The sequence below is a fragment of the Cupressus sempervirens genome, chromosome 1 (assembly GCF_028749045.1).
Source record: "Cupressus sempervirens isolate cs-2001-9-10 chromosome 1, ASM2874904v1, whole genome shotgun sequence".
NCBI lineage: Eukaryota > Viridiplantae > Streptophyta > Pinopsida > Cupressales > Cupressaceae > Cupressus > Cupressus sempervirens.
The window spans coordinates 593,209,423-593,224,244 of NC_143118.1; positions in this window are offsets into that span (position 1 = coordinate 593,209,423).

The following is a 14,822-nucleotide window of genomic DNA, read 5'->3' on the forward strand; positions in this document are numbered from 1 at the left end:
AGAAGGACAAGGAAATGCGAATTCAAATTTAGTATCATGTTTTTCATAGAATTGAAAAGTAAAGCAATCAAGCTTATTTCAACTCAACCCACTGCCTTTGCAATATCTAAACACGAGTAAGAAATAATGTGTAAGTCACCAAGATGTGAGATAAGGAAATAGTATTTTTTCTAGGGTTTAAAATGTATGAATTAAATGGAATACTTGATTTTTGATTAAATGTTTTTATTTTGAAGAATTGAAAATCTTTCAAACTTTAATTTACTAATTAATGAAAACCACAGTGAATAATAGGACAACAAAACCCACTACAAAATTCTCCATCAATTCTTCAACATTCTCTTCAAACATATGAAAACCTTATAAGTCATTGATGTAGAAATTGTTTCCTTTTAGGTATTGGTGTAGAAATTGTTTTGGAAGAGGTCATGAATGGATTTTGAGCATCCTCTATACAACAATGAGTTCCACAATACATTTTTATTATTATAGAAAATTCTATTGTGAATTTGTCCTTAATGATATCTCAAATTACTTTGACACACATGATTTGTAGGACAAAGATTCATGTTATATTTGTACTTTACTCCATGATAGAGGGGGCATATTTTGTTGAAGACAAGAAATAAAGTTTCCTTGCTAAGTCAAACATTCATCACACCATGATCCTTTTTGTTGTGAAGGAGAGAGTTGAGGCAAAGACAATAGTAAAACTCCCTCACATAGATCTTGTTATAGTACAACATGCCTTTAGCATAGGGTGATGAAGATGAGGTTCCTAGGTCTCAAATATGAGCCCACCTTTGTTGAAACTATGATTCCATCTACAATTATGCACTTGAGGATTCTTAGCAAAAACATGGCCAAGAACAAGAAACGCACACACACACATGCACACGCACTCGCGCGCACACACAATCACACTTGGTTGCACATGTACCCACTCAAGTGGGTGCATTTGCGTACACAAACAAACACACACACACAAGCACACCCATGCATGCACAAGCACACGCGTGCCTTCGCACGCAAGCACACTCGCTTGCACATGCACCCACACACACACACAGTGCATGTAGACACACACACACACACACACACACACACACACACACACACACACACACACACACACACACACACACACACACACACACACAGAGGTGCGCGCACACAAAATATGGTGTTTTATAGATGAGAAGCTAGCTATGACATTTGGTTTTGATATATGTGACTTGACTAAAGGATTAAATGTAATTCACTATATTTATTTTTTGAAATAAAAGATCAAAAGAAATCTATGATTAATTGTAGTAATCTATTATTGAAATTTAATAAAATTATAGGATCAGATTATCCATTTAATGTTTTTGATTAAGTAAAACAAGTTTTAATGAGTGCCTGAAACTCCACAGTAAACAAAAAAATACCAAATTAAAGTCCATAACATAAAGCAGAACATCAATAAACAACAAACCAAGGAAGGCCGCAAACCAATCCTAAGTCAAAATGACCTCTAAAGGAGTAGGCAAACCCAACTATACTACAAAAACCAAGGGAAAAAATAGAAAAACCAGGAGAACAAATCAGGGTACCACATCTTTGACCAGCTTAGCTATCTTGAGCTCTAGCTTTTCCATGGTCTCTGCTACTTCAGTCTTCAACTGATTTTCCTCTGGGGTATCCTCCCTACCCCTCTTCCTCTTGTTCGATCTCGCTTTATAGCTCGAGCTATCATCCAGGGGATTGGCATCCGCTTTAGGAGCCCTATTTTCCTCGTTGACTACATCAACTTTCCTGTCTGAACCAACCTCCATAATCTCTTGCATTTTTTTGATATTATTATTTAATCCTTTGATAATATTAAGGCTTTGGTTAGCCGAACTGTGAAGAGTGCACTCCATCCTGTCTAATCTCTTATCTATCTTAGTAACCCTAGTTTCCAGAATGCTAATTCTGTTAGACCCATCATCTCCTTTCCTTCCAGCCTTGTAACCCTATTCTTTATCTCTTTAGTTTCATGGAAAATCCACTTGATTGACTAGAGGTTATCCACCATGTTGTAGGCATTGTTGAGGAGATTCAACTCCACTTCCCTAGCATTGTCACTGAGAACCACCATTGTCAGATCAATCAGTTCCTCCAAATGGATTTTACCATCATCAATCTCTAAGACCTTAGGTTGTATAGTCTCTCTAACTATGCCCATCTTCGTAGTCTAAGACTCAAAGTTCATCTAGACAATTTTCCTTCCCTTAGAGCTGAAAGATATAGTGGTTTTCTCCTTGCCATAATCCTCATTCCTAATCTCCTACGCAATGGAACTTGTCTCCTGACCCTTGCCAGAATCTTGATCAGCTTCACTTTCAATTCCCCTTCTCCTCTCTGCCAGCCTTTCCACCCTCCTAGGAGCCTAAACCTTGCTAGTACCTTCCTCTTTCACAATAGTCTCCTCTTCCGTATCCATCCACTCATCCTCTTCATTATAATCCTCAGCTAAATTAACCTCAGACTTGAAACTTTTAGCAACCGAGCCTTTCTTAGTCTTTTTCTTCTTGTGTTTGCCCAAATCCTTAATTATCTTGGCCACCTCCTCATCGTCATCTGTGTGGAGCCCCACACTATCCTCAATATTAGAAGAGAGATACGAGCTTTTCGTGTCATCTAAGGACTCCACTTTGTGGGCAATAGATCTACCACGGGTTTGAGCCTTGAAGTGCTCGTAGATTAGTAACAACAGTCCCTCGTGGAAAGTTGGGTTAGCATACGACTTCTTCTTGTAACCCATTATATTCTCATTAACTGAGGAGAAGACATAACAAGGTATGGAGATTTTCATGCCATACCTGAAGTGGTTAAGGATGACAAAGTGATGGGTATGGATTCTATCATACCTTGTATCTAACATAATGTAAGAAATAATCATCCTTAGGAAGAACCTCCAAAGTTTTTAAATTGAATCTGGTTCATAATACGCCCCTGTCTTCACCAGTTCTTTCATCTCCTTGGCATCTTTAGCAAAATCTTTCACTGCATTAAGGGAAAATTTCTTGTCCTTGAAGAATTTGATTCCCTTAGTAGGGGAACTAGTGACCTTCGCTATGACACCTTCATTTACCCAAAAATAAACCCCATCAATCTTAACTTTCCCATCTTTCCAGGACAAGACCATAAGATCAGTAGCCTTAGGGTTCCGGCCATGCAATTTCTAATGTGATTATCCATCTAATGTTTGTCAATCATTTAGATCTTGATTATGCGAACATGTTGAGTCTACGAGTATGTAATTAGTAAGGAAATAGCAAAATCATTATATATAGATAGTTTTTCCTCATACAAATGACAATTGTAATATTCATATTTGAGGATGAATAGGTGGATGTTGGACTTTCAACATTAGGACCTATTAGTGGGAGTAGTTATACAAGTTCCAATGAGGTAAGCTTAGCTCTTTTTAATCATAATGTTTATAAACAATATTAGGTAGATTTTGGTTGACATATGAAAAATGTCTATAAAGGAGGTCATGTCAACAAATACCAAAAGAAATAGCATGCTTTTCTATCTACTTGAAAAGTTGTCAACCATTTCATCTCAATTAAATTATATTATGGTTTGTCGTGCGTCTATATGACTACTATCTTGTATATAATTTTGTATCTTTATATGGCTTGTCCTACATAAATCAATTTGTACTTATATACAACATTGTATGTTTGTATAGTTTTTTTGCAATATAATATTTGTTTACATATATATGATATTATTATTATGTATTTTTTATATAATGAGGCCATACATGATATTTTTGTTACATGTGATCTACAAGTATTTATGCTTTATGGTGTTCATTCTACTTATTTCGTTACATCTACATTAATTTAACATAGTAAGATCACCTATATTTTCCATTTGAGAACATTATTGTAAGGCTTTTGATGCACATAGAATGATTAATTAACTTCTAGTTTCACATGAAAAAACAATGTTAAAAAATTCATTGTCATGACCGCATGGGTCATTATCCATCAAAACTTACCACCCCATTTACCTTATTATATCGTGACCATGATAATGAACTAAAATCTTAATGTACAATAAAGAAAATTACATGATACACATACATCATAGGAGCATTCACAAATAAAATAATGTTGTTCATTCTACTTATTTTGTTACATCTACATTAATTTAACATAGCAATATCAACTATATTTTCCATTTGAGATAGTTATTGTAAGGCTTTTGATGAATACAAATGATTAATTAACTTCCAATTTCAAACAAAAATTAATGTTAAAAAAAACATTTTCATGACCACATGAGTCATTATCCACAAAAACTTACCACCCCATGTACCTTATTATAACATTACCATGATAGTGAACTAACATCTTAACATACAATAAAGTATATTACATGATACATATGCATCAGAGGAGCATGCACAAATAAAATAATATCTCTAGTTACAACTAACATCCAACTCATTAGTACATGTATTGGTGGACATAACTTCATAAATAAGAATCAAATTATGATCACACAATGCTTCCTCACTGCATGCATTCTAGATGAGCAATTAAAGATCAAATTTAAAATTGTTTATCTCACATGACACACATACTTGGTCAAGCATGTAATATAAAATTGTTGTCCCAAGGTAGTCTTTGTATGACATACATACTTGGTCAAGCATGCAATTTAAAATTGTTTTCGTAAGGTAGTCTTAATGGTCACTTAAATAGGACATAAGTTATGCCTAAAAACATTTAGAGACTTGGTTAAAATCACTACCATAGGAGTTGGTTTGTTCAGATTCACTTAATTCCTATAAGTGATCACCCTCACTATAATACACATTACACCATGACATAGAGTTCACATGCATCATTTCCTAATTAATCCATGCATAAATAATCTATGTTTTTTTCTTTCTTGGATGAAGCATACAAGATCAAGTAACTAATGGATGTCATCATTAGCAATTGCAAGACTACCAACATGTTGAAGAATTGCATGACCCTTCTATTTAGTAACTTCCAGTGGTTGACCTAGGAGAAATTGTCCTAGTAACAACCTTGGTGTAATGTAGCTTAGGAGAATTGAGAGATTGATGGAAAAAGTCGAGGACTTTACTAACATTCAACCACCCACCTTGACATATTAACACAATTTATTCAATCCAAAGAGAAGTGGAAGAAAATTGTGTGCTATTAACAACTTTATAGTACTCTCAAATGATTGAATTTACAAGATCATATTCTTTGTTGGGAAAGTGGAATGGTTAAGAGTTGAGAAAATTAAGATAGGGCAACATAGAGGGACTCAATTTCCATCTCTAAGTACAAATGAGACTTTTGTAGCTGTCATGGATAGAGATCTTTGGTAAGTATTTTCTCATCAAGATATTAAGAGACTACCTTATTGTTACATCACATTCTACACACATTAAGAGATGTGAGGAATCGATTAAAGCATGTAGTCGCATTAACCCAACCACCCCAACATGTTGGTGTAGTTGGTTTAGCACCATAATGTGGGGCAAAAATGTATATTACACCATTTACACTACTTCCAAATAATGCATTTTGTATGATTGAAGTTTGATCATGATATGTTTGTTACCATGGCTTCCAACACTCTGGGACAACAACTTAATGAAGTATGTCATGATAATAGGTCGACCATTTATAAGATCATCACCTTGCAATAGTTACCTTTTGTTTATATATGTCAATGAAAGATCATCACCTTTCATTACATATCATATGCCAAATAGTAACCACTATGAACCAAGTTAGAGGGTGATATAAAGACTTTCACCTCAATTCTCTCTCCCATAGAAGAATGCATTAAAAGGAATTTCACTTAGAACTTCTCCTCATAGAGAAGATATCACTCACAAAGGATTGCACCTCAAAATTCTCTCTCTAAACAATGATCCTGAGAAGTCAGGTCTAGTAGTTACTCCCTTAGAGGCTCTCTTCCCCCAAGGATTCTTCCCAGACTCACTTTGAATATGATATCAATCTTTCGATTTTCTAGTGATAAGTCAATACTTTCTCATGATGCACTCAAGAGTAGGTCCAACAAAATCATGTAGTCACACACATGTATTTCTAGACTCCCACTGAGTATTAATCTTCTAAGCTCTTGCATTGCCTTCGAAGAAGTGCCATACTTCGTCTTAATGTAGAAGGATACTCATAATCTTAACCATCAAAGATATTTGCTTCAAGAGCCTCACTTTATCTAGCCTAATCACAACTTCTTTTAACCTACTATCATAAGCTGCCTAACGTGCCATTCTTCTTTTCCTGCAAGATCAACTTTAGATACAAAGGAACATATAAAGGCAAACAACTCTTATAGTATGTGTAGAATTATAAATATGAGAGAGATGACAATAAACAAGTAAATATACTCAAGGATAATAAATGTTTATTTGCATATTAATGTTCTTGATACAAGTTGCTCTAATGAAGGTCCATATGCATCAAATAAGATGATGTCTCTATATAAACATTTGTCAAATAATGGGAATGAAACATTGGTTGCTATTCATAAAATTCTCACTCACCTCATCAACAATTTTGGGTGATAGTATCTATTTAGTGATACTTAGTTCTCACGAGCGAAAATTTTGTTCTATGCAATTCATATCTTGAGGAATGTATTGAAGTTCTGCTTCCATGAATGATCCATCATTGCTATTATTCCTCATGTCATCATCTCCTTGGCGTGAGTATGTAAAGCTCCCTCTATACAATTGCTTTGATTCTATTTGGTTTCCCAATTTCAAGAGGGTCCTTGTAGTTTCCTTGTAGAATATTTCTCACCTTTCACTTTGATATGTAGTAGGGTTTGCGTTGATTTTAAGGAGATCGAATATGTTTTACTCTTCAGAATACGTGTTTCCTCTATATGCTCCCTCTCTTTCAAGATTGCCTTTGATGAAATGTCTGGCTCCCTCAGAATCTCAAACTCCCTCACATGCAATAACATTCTCAAAGAAAAGGATCAAGACACATAGCTTTTATAATAAAAAAATGACTTTTAATCAATTTTTCTTAGTAAAACAATTATTGTATTTTAATTATAAGAACATTTAAAATTTTAATTCTATACTTAATAATGAATTAAGTATAGTCCAATATTCAACACACAATAGCATACAAATAGACAAACCTCCATACCTCTTTCTATTGGCGGTTGGTCCCTAACATACATGGCATGGACTTAGTCCATTGAGTTGGTGGGGTCTCTCACACATACATACTCGTATTTTCGTCACTTGATCTCTTTATTTGTTTCCCCCTCGCACGAATCGAACTAATCGTACTTGTCATGAAGCGTACCTTGTATTAATGCTCCCCTTGCTTTGTTTCTAGGCCCACTCCTTAGGCAGTTGCTATGCAGCCACGAAATAACTTAATTTAAAAAAAATATATCCCTTGTTATTTTGTCTGTGTTCATGGCTGCATAGCCACTATGCACTCCTTATGCTTAAGAAATATTATAACTAACCTAGGTATGCGAAATAATTTCCGATCATGTATAGTAATTGGCGTTGATTCTCAACTGCTATTCATTTGATCGTTGCCTTTCTTCTATATGAAACGATGTGTGTGTAGACTGTTCATTATTCTGGTCGTATACTTTCATGATTAATTCCTACGAAGGCCCATTCATTCATGAGTATATTCTTTTCACTCTGTTGTATACTTTATAAATCTACTCCCCTAATTTTCTTCTATGCACAAGGCTCCATGCTAGTAGCATCAGATCACACACACCATTGTATTCAATAGGTCTCCTATATTATCGTATTCTCTTATGTTTTTGTTCTGATAATGATTATAAATCACAATATGTGATGACAAATATTTTACGACAACAATTCTATCAATTTTATTGGCCCGTATGATACCAATATTGACATTTTTTGTATTTGTGAAATGTGAATGTGAGTGTATTTTCCTGATCTTACAAAATCAGAATGATCCAGACGTTTCAATAACAATATGCCAAAATTTTCCTCTGAACTGTGATTGTCAATGAGAATATATTTCAAAGATTTGAATGAGTGCAAATCATACTTAATATCTATGTTGACTTGTATAGAGTGTTCTTATTCTTTGTTTATACGTTTGTAGTTGGCTCTGATACCATGTTGAGTAGCATGGATTGTTTTCTACAAATGTACTAACATTGCCAATGTAATTGATGTCTTCCAAATGTAGATTTGAAGATTCATAAACATGAGAGGAGACATATCTCATGAAGAGACATGTCTCTATAGTTTTGATTAAGTAAAAATAAGTTGTGAAAGGATTTGAAACCTTGTACAAAGGGACAAGAAAGATATAACAATGAAGGAACTTAAAACAACTGTGGAACACCACCTAACAAACTAGAGGGATACACCAAAGTTTCCCACAAGAGGGCAAACAACCCAGAAAGCCAAAACCATCAAGATTTACATTTTGGTCTAGTATTTTGAGAATGTAAAGACATATCAAACAAAGGTTTGGAGGATTTGACTTTTTTTTCCTTTAAGTGATGTCCATCCATCCTCCACCTTCCTAGTAGCCATCTGCCAATCAGGGCAAACCGTAGGACAAGGGGTAGCCCCATTGCTAACCCCCAAAACCATCGCAAAAGAAAAATGGGCCTCTACACCCACAACAATAGCTGATAAACTAGTTGAATCAACACCAACAATAGTGTTCTAGACAGAGTCAACAACAAAAGAAGGGACATCATCAACATTTTGAATCAAATCCACTATAGGGACATCATTCGTATCATCAAAGACAACAATAGAATCTTCAGTCGAAGAAAAATCATTCTAAGAAGAGCTATCCAACCCATTCGCACCTTTGGATACTTTTTGAATCATATAGTGATCATCCAAAACCCCCAACCACCAAGAAGTTGATTTCTTCAATCTAACCTTGTTAGAGGAGCATTGCGCAATGAGATGACTGGTCTTATGACATTTCCTGCATCTGAAGGGAATACCCTCATAATCAAGAAGCTAGATCTAAGAACCATTTGGATAAGCCAACTTAATCATTTTAGGGAGACCCTTGGATGCATCAATCTCCACAAGAATGTGAGCATACATCATCTTATACACATTAGAGGACTCTAAATCAACCAACTTGAAGTCCCCAGTGGCATCCCCCACAACCTCCAAAACTAAATCTTGCCAAAAGTGAAGGGGAAGACTCAACAATCTTACCCATAGAGGTATCTTATTAAAGGATTTAGTAGTCAGATCAAAATCCTGATACCAAGGTTTGGCCATCAAGGGGAACCTCTTCCCCCTAAAGAAACAATGACATAGGATGGAAATTCTATCTGCAAGATTATTTTATCATCATTAGTTAATATATTAATTATATAAATAATCGTATGTAATATATATTAATAAAAAAAAGGAATATTTATCTAATGATGATTTACCATCAACAGTGTATCTCACGATCGAATCAATTTGACTGCAACCACAAACCTAACAGATTGCATGTTCTCTCACATCTTCCTTAAACAAAGAACATTCATTATACATTGTTTGTAAAAGTAGTCGTTAGGGGTTCATCTAGAGTCCTTCCTTATATGGCCTATCGTCTTGACTTTTATATTCACATTGTATTAGTTTTCTTTTGAAGATTTGTTTTCTTCCCACAAGGTTTTCTTTATTAGTCTACTTTATGAGAAATTTTTATATGGTTACCAAACATGCCTAGTATTTATAAGTCATCATCATGCATGTATAATCTCTTAAGGGGTGTATTCGTGTAAATATTCTAATTACCTAAATGTATATTAGCGATTTCTAGATTGCTATTCAAATACAAGCTTAAGTTTACTCAAGTATTTTAAGAATTTGTTTCTCTTAATGTAGTTGAGACATTTGCACTCACTTTGTGAGACACCTCTTCATGCACAAAACAATTGTTAAGGTAGTTAATAAGTGTCTCATCCTTGGGAGGTTGGCTATGATGTTTGTTTTACCTATCGCCACTTCTTTCATATGCAATTTTTTTGATGCATTTGTAACAACTCTTTGACATGATCAATTAGGCTTAATTCATGTGTTCATAGCTTCTAGTTTGGTTTTTGATTTCTTTAATCCAAATTATCTCCAACATGATTATAAAGAAAAGTCTATTATATAGAGAAATGTTAAGTTTCAAGTTAGTCCTTAAATAACTTGAAGGTGATCAATTTCATAAGATAAAAGACGATTAATAAGATGAGTTAAAATAAGAAGATTTAATTTCATAATATAAGTACATATTGTACATATTGTGAAAAGACATTACTTGATTATAATTTAACACACTTCAATAAATAGAATGTAAAAGAAATGTGGATGAAAAATCAATTTAATAAAATTCTTATTTTAAATTGTCATTGATTTGAGTTAACTACTTTTCCTTTACCCAACTATAATATTTCCTTTGTTTGTTATTATGAAATTTTAAATCAATAGAAAAATAAGGGACATATTGTAGATATTGTGAAAAGAAATCACTTGATTATAATTTAACACACTTCAATAAATAGAATGTAAAAGAAATGTGGATGAAAAATCAATTTAATAAAATTCTAATTTTAAATTGTCATTGATTTGAGTTAACTTTCCTTTACCCAACTATAATATTTCCTTCCTTTGTTATTATGAAATTTTAAATCAATAGAAAAATAAGGGTGTTATACCTTACACAACCACAACCCATAGATGCCAATAGAGATCAACAACAAACAAACAACATAGGCAAGGGTGGTGGCCCTTACAAGGACATACTAGAAAGGTCATTCACAAAAAGGTTGATAAAAGCCAATAAACAATGCACTTGCAAAAATGGTAGTAGCCCACTTAAAGAAGGATATATAACTCACCCAGAATGTGGGCGGGAGAATGAGATATTAAACAATGATTGTTCCTACAATGTCAGGCAAGTGTCTAGGCAATAGTATCACTAGGATCCTAGAAGGGGGATCAAGTGGTGAAATCCTTTTTGAAAGACAATTAGTATAAGGGGTAGAGTGTTGAGAAGGCTTCACATTAGTAGCCAAAGGTTGGAGTAGAATAGAAAAAAAGAAATTGTGGAGAGTCCACACAACTAGGAGTCATACTTGCAGCAAGAGGTACATTAAGAGAAATTTATGAATGTTTTCTATTTAAAAGAAAATACGTTTTGAAGAGGGTCTAAAACTTGAATACAAAGTAGGTGAAAATCACAACCTACAAACCGAGCGAAAGATATACAATACATTCATTCCACAACAAAAAATGAGGCAGAGACACAACATAACATAAAAAAAGAAGGGGTTGCCGAGCATCTCATAACCCCCACAAACACCAACTTGTGGTCAAAAAAGGGATAAACACTAATTCACCAAACCACCCAATGAAAAAATAGGGTTACAGAGTTAAGATTTCCCCTTAACCCCCAACTTTTGGGAGTTAGGAGCATTGTCCAAAGAATGAGAGGGAAATTTATTTGAATGTTTACCTTTAAAAATGATCCATCCTTCTTCAATCTTTTTGCCATTAAATGTTAGGCCAGCGGATCAATTGACTTATTAGAAACAGAACTAATGAGGTCAAAAGAGGATCTAGATTTTCCCATCACAATGTTTTGGACAGGGCCAACATCCCTAACCTTCCCCCCATGAGCCTCCACAATAGCCAAACCAACCTTGTACTATACAATAACCAACATTTTGATCAAAGACAACAACAAAGGCTTTAGGGATAGAGCCAACCAAAGGAGCAACAACAACTAACTAGCCTGAGCCAACCTCCAACAACTAAACATGAGAGGACATAATTATCAAAGTAATTAGATATTTTATAATTAACTCTAGTCTACTTAAGCAAAACTTTAGGCATCTTATAATTAATTCTTTTATTAATTATTAGATGCAACCTAGGTTAGACCTTTTTAGGGTTTCGATCTCCTTTATAAGGACGATCTCTCATTGTAAACATTCATTGAGAATTTGAGATAATTCATTTGTTGATTATAGCAATTTACTTTTTTCTCGTCAAGAATGTCTCATCTACATGGATCTGGCAATTTTTTCCTCCATAGTTTTTTGTTTCTCTCTTCTATAATAGGTGTTTGCATGCAGGTGATTATTGGGAGCTGCGGGGTTGATCTTTCATCAACTTCAATATGGTATCAGAGTTGGGGATCGATTTCTTTGTTTTAGATGATTTGTCATGACTTTTATTATCTATTGTATTAGTCTTATGTCTCTTCTAATCTATTTAGACATCATTTGTATGCATTCTTGCAAACACACCAAGATAAAGTGTCATACTACATTTGTATTTTCATTTCAATTGTTTTGCCTTGTTTTGCCTTTTGATTCAAGTAGTTCCATCTAAGAAAACTCATGCAAATTATTGTATTCTTGGGATTCACTATATCTTATGCCTTATTGTACATGCACTACTCTAATAAAGTGCTTTTGGGGGGTTGATGTTTTGCCTTTGTTTTCCATCTTCCTTTGTCCAATTAGTGTCCCTTTTGTGACATTAGCCTCATGTTGTATCTAAGATTGATCAACTCAGTACACACATAACTAATCTTTTGTGCATCTTGATCATGGTTCTTTGACATGCCATTCTTTTGGCCCAATTTTTCAGTTGCTGGTCACCTCACCCTTGTCTACATTAAGGGGGTTCTTTTGTTGTTTCTCATGCTTCCTTGGTTCGATTGATCAACTCTTCAAGCTTTGGTCTTTCATGCCATCTGTATCTTCGAGTTCAATTGTTTGCCTTTCTGTGCCTCCTGATTCGATGCAAATTACAATCTTCTCTACCTTGTCAGGTTCTATTTCAGTGGAGGTTCTTCATATCATTAGTTACTTTTGACAGAGCTTTGCAACTTCTAGATGCTTCAGTAGTGTTCTTCATGATAATCTTTTTGTTCCTATCTTCTGAGACATTCCCTAGTTTGGAGGCTTCTTTAGTCCTTCACTAGTATTTTCAACATTATTTCCATCTCTTTTTGGAGTAGGGTTTTTCCCATGTGGTTTTCTCTATTTCTCCTTTTTTCAGAGATTTGGTTGTGCGTGGGTACCTCATCAGGCCTTGTTTGCTGGGACCCAAATCTACTTTCTATAGTAGTTTCTAGGTTTTTAGCTACTCCCTAAGTTCATCTTCAGGGGGGGGGTGTTAGAGTAATTAGATATTTTCTAATTAACTCTAGTCTACTTAAGCTAAACTTTAGGCATGTTATAATTAATTCTTTTATTAATTATTAGATGCAACCTAGGTTCGACCTTTTTAGGGTTTTAATCTCCTTTATAAGGATGATCTCTCATTGTAAACATTCATTGAGAATTTGAGATAATTCATTTGTTGATTATAACAATTTACTTTTTTTCTCATCAAGAATGTCTCATCTATGGATTTGACAATTTTTGCCTCCATAGCTTTTTGCTTCTCTCTTCTGTAATAGGTGTTTGCATGCAGGTGATTCTTGGGAGCTGTGGGGTTGATCTTTCATCAACTTCAACAATAATCACCATCTTGTTGCTAACCAACAACAATACCACGTGATGGAATTTCCATAGTAGAAGCAAGCTTTACCATTGTATAATGCTTCCTCAACGCACCTATCCATGATGAGGAGGATTTCTCAGATTTGATTTTTTAAGCTTCACACTTTACCATAACATGCTCGGTCTTAAACCATTTTTTTCATTTAAATGAGAGACCTTCATAATTTAAAGGCCGAATCCATGAACCAATAGGACTGCAAGCCTTACTCTTTATTGGACGGCCTTTAGAAGCATCTATATCAACAAGAATCCTTGCATAAGTGGAATGCATTATGTTTGAGGATATCAAATCCACCATTAATAAATCACCTAAAGCCTCACCTACTTTTTCAACAACAGAGTCATGCCAAAGATGAAGAGGAAGGTTAGGAAGTTGTACCCAAATAGAGATGTTACAAAAGGATCGGTATCAGGGTTACAATCCTTAAGACAATGTTTAACCAATCAGAGGGAACCAATTTTCCCATGTGAAGAAATGATCACATAGAATGGTTTTCATATCCTCTGCATTATCAAATCTGACAATAAAAGACCTTTTACCAGAGGAAATATTTGAATAGAGTTAGTGATATATGGATCCCAGTGTCGAGAGATCCAAGCATGGAGCCCCTTGAGGCTAGGCCAAAAACCCCTAAATTGACATACAACTGCATCCTCCTCAAGGGCCAAAGCCCTTTGCTCAATATCTAAAATGGTTTCATTATCCAAGTTGATTGAAATAGATTGGCAAGTGGGGAAGGGTTTGACAACTATCAACTTAGTGGCAACCTCCATAAACATAGCTAGACCTAGAGACTAGGCATAAGAGGGCCCATTCATACCCCCCTCCTAGTTGCAACCACCTTCCAAGCTACTACTTCTTGCAAGATTTCCTCATCAATAACATCATGAGAGATCAAAGCCACTTTTAGAATCCCTCCCCTCCCAAGGTTTAATTGACCCAGAGGTTGGGTCATTTGGCATTAAGGAAGAAACTGGGGGACCCATAAGAGAAGAGCCCTTCCTTGCACTCCCTATCTTAGAAATCATAGGGACCAACAAAGAACTAACAACATCCATCATGCTGGTAACACCAATAGAAGCATTCAATGACCCAATAGGGAGACACCTTTCCATCGCAACTGATGTTCCTGCATTAGTTGCAGACCTAGAGCCAACAGAAAGAACACTCGCAAAGGAGACCAACATAGCACCAAGAAGCACCCTCACATAGGTAGGGCATTTTT